This window comes from Quercus robur, chromosome 4 (genome assembly GCF_932294415.1).
Source record: "Quercus robur chromosome 4, dhQueRobu3.1, whole genome shotgun sequence".
NCBI lineage: Eukaryota > Viridiplantae > Streptophyta > Magnoliopsida > Fagales > Fagaceae > Quercus > Quercus robur.
In genome coordinates, this window is record NC_065537.1 from 37714142 (window position 1) to 37717134 (window position 2993).

The window sequence follows — 2993 nt, forward strand, 5'->3', positions numbered from 1 at the left end:
ATTATTCACAGCTTTAGCAGAAGCAGAACCAAATGCACTAACAGGACAGCTATGAATTAGAAACAAAGAGTGGGTCGAGAGAGGAAGAGGTTGAAAAAAAAAAAAAAATCAGATATTAATGTTAAACAAAAAAGATAACCTTTTGAAGTACTAGTCACAGTTCCATTTTTTCTAGCCATTAAAAGAGGTGTCATTCGACTGAATGACTTTGTTGTAGAGGATCCAAAGTCCAAAAGCAAGGTCTCAGATGCAAAACAAATTTATTTGTAGACAAAAGTCAAAAGGTAACTTAAATGTAGATGTTCCAAATGGGGCCTAATTGTGGATGAAGATGAATAGAAAAGTTTACAAGCAGAGGGGATGGAATGAGAAGTTGAGAACTATTCTTGTATGTTGTGTGATTTTATTTGATGAGTTTGAACTATCTAAAAGGTAGAATAAGAACTACTGATGAGTTGCTGTGCAAGAAACCTGTTGAGTTTATAGTTAATTTTAGATTCTAAGTGTCTGAAAGATGGTCACTAAATTCTCCCTTGTTCATTGCAAAAGGAAGATTCCAATAACCTTTCACCTGTAGTTATTTTTGTTTAGAGGTTAGCTGGTGCCAACATGTATGTGTCACTCCTTTGGTGAAAATCTGGAGTTATTATTCCAGAATTTGAAACTTATTTATCATTTAAGCTTTTTATTTAAAATAAAATAATAAGGATAATGTAATAGTTATTTGATTAAAAATATACAAAAGAACTTAATGGAGCAAAAATTTTTATAACATTTTGCGGTTTGCTTTTACCGATGGTCATACACAGTACAAATAGAGATCCTGAGTCAGATCTTTGCATTCTTTTTTCTCCTGGTGACCGGCATTCCTTTCTTGGTAGACATTTTCTGTTACGTTCTTCTGCCATGCCTTAAACATTTTCTGTTACATTCTTCTGCCATGCCTGAACATATAGCAAGAGGAAGACATAATTAATATCTTGATATTGGATGACAAGAAAATTGCAGCTTTGTTTGCTACAGAGAGTAAAGTACTCTGATGTAAATTTGTAGAATCTTTGTGAAAGACATCCAAAATTGTACCTGGAATCGCGTATGGTTGTGTGAATCCTAGGTGCTGATGGCTTCATGAGCTTGACTTCATTTACTTCGCGTCTGTTGCTGTGTATTCTTGATATGCAAACTTTAGCTTCTTGGTCTTTTGCATTTTTGCCTTTGCTCTCTATGTAATTTAATCTTTCATCATCAAGTAAAGAAAATGCTGAAAATAACACCATTAAGAGGTTCAGCTCAGATAGAAAAGATGTGTTCGGCAGTTGTTTAGGATTGCAATCATCATTTTCTCTCTCTTCTTGCATCATCTCAATTTCATGATTTGTTTCTTTAGCAGGTTCTTCCATATATGCTGTGAGTAACAACCTGAATAATGAATATGGTCATTAATGTTTACTTTTGTTGCATTGATTTACAAGGAAGAAGAGAAATTGCAGAAATGAATGAAAATATTCACAACACGAAATTGAGCCCAATACTAAAAAATTTCATAGTGGTGTCCATTCATGGAAAATATTAAATCAGAAACAGAATGAACATGCAAATTCAACGTGTCATCAACAAGTTCCACTTGCCACATGTATGTAAAATGGCCAAAACTAATCATTCAACCAAAGGCTTTGAAGAATAGGCTAATGATTTCTTGCTCCTGTTTTGCATCCATGTTGCATTGTATCATAAAGGTTGATTGTATTTTTCTATGGGAATCACTTGGGTTTCTAAGAATAATCTTCTTTTTTTTTTTTTTTTTTTAAATCTGTAATAATACAAAGAGGACAAAAAAATGAATAAAAAACTTACCTGGTGAAGAATGAAGGATCGCACTCCACTGATTAACCAAAGCAAGTGGCTGAATTCAATGACTTCAGATTGCACAAATGTTTTGTAATAAACGATTTCCGTGCTCTTAACTTAATATTTACATAATTTTCAGAGTACGAAGTACGAGCTACCCCAAAGGAGAGCTAAAAAATAAAAAAATAAAATAAAAAAGGAAAATAAATAGAAGGTAAACAGAGGCTCAAAATGGGCCAAAGCCCAAGAAGGTTCAGAAATATCCGGTTCAAAATATTGAGAGCATTAGATGACCGTTGATTGCGTGTAATGTCAAAGAAGAGAAACTAACCGTGCATTACTCGGTCTTTTGGCAACTTGGGGCTTTCCGTTGATTTAGTTAAATTCTTCCTTATTCGGGTTTAAGGTTAAAGAAACGTATTCAATTTTGGCATTAAAAAAACATAAATAAAATATGTATGAATATATTACATATTAAATCTAATATCTAATTTATATTATAATAATGATACATAATCTCTAATCTATATGACTATATATATATATATATATAGTACACTATATAATAAAATTTGGGTTTAGAAGCCGCATAAGTGGCTGTACCACCAAATTGCAGTAATTTTTAAAAAATAAAAATAGTGTGTTATTGTCTTTTATATAATAAAAATCCTAACTTGATTAGGATTCAAATTCTTCATTTATTTTATTATTGATATAGGATTTAAATTCTTCATTTAATGCTAATAAAATTCCTAAGTTGATTAGGATTCAAATTCTTCATTTAATCCATTTATTATTATTGATAAAAATCCTAACTTGATTAGGATTCAAATTCTTCATCTAATCCTTTTATTATTAATTTATTTATTATTACTTATTAAATTTTACAAAAATTTTATTAATCCTTTTATATAAGCTTAAATAGTTGGGGAAATTACACTTTATCCCACAAACTATATCTTATTTTACACTTATTCCCCTAAAATATATCCCATTATATGTACCTAGGCCTATCCACAGGTCAGGTCGGGTAGGGTCGGTTTTGGACCTAACCCAGACTTGACCTGCTAGCATCAGGTGGAGGGACTCGAAATCGATGGCTGACATCAATCGGTTAAGTTGGTTTCGGGTTTGGGTGTTGGTTG

At 31.8% G+C, this 2993-nt stretch overlaps 1 long non-coding RNA gene across 2 annotated transcripts; it reads right to left on the reverse strand.

Annotated features, from left to right (window-relative positions):
- Positions 1 to 672: 672 nt before the first annotated feature.
- Positions 673 to 2001, reverse strand: LOC126724442 (uncharacterized). 2 transcript variants are annotated; one of them, XR_007654987.1, is made up of 3 exons: positions 1855 to 2001; positions 1084 to 1419; positions 673 to 944 (listed from the first exon to the last, which is right to left on the reverse strand). It is a non-coding gene; the product is annotated as an uncharacterized LOC126724442 (long non-coding RNA). The 2 variants fall into 2 exon arrangements; XR_007654986.1 differs by having other exon boundaries at positions 678 to 910.
- Positions 2002 to 2993: the final 992 nt, after the last annotated feature.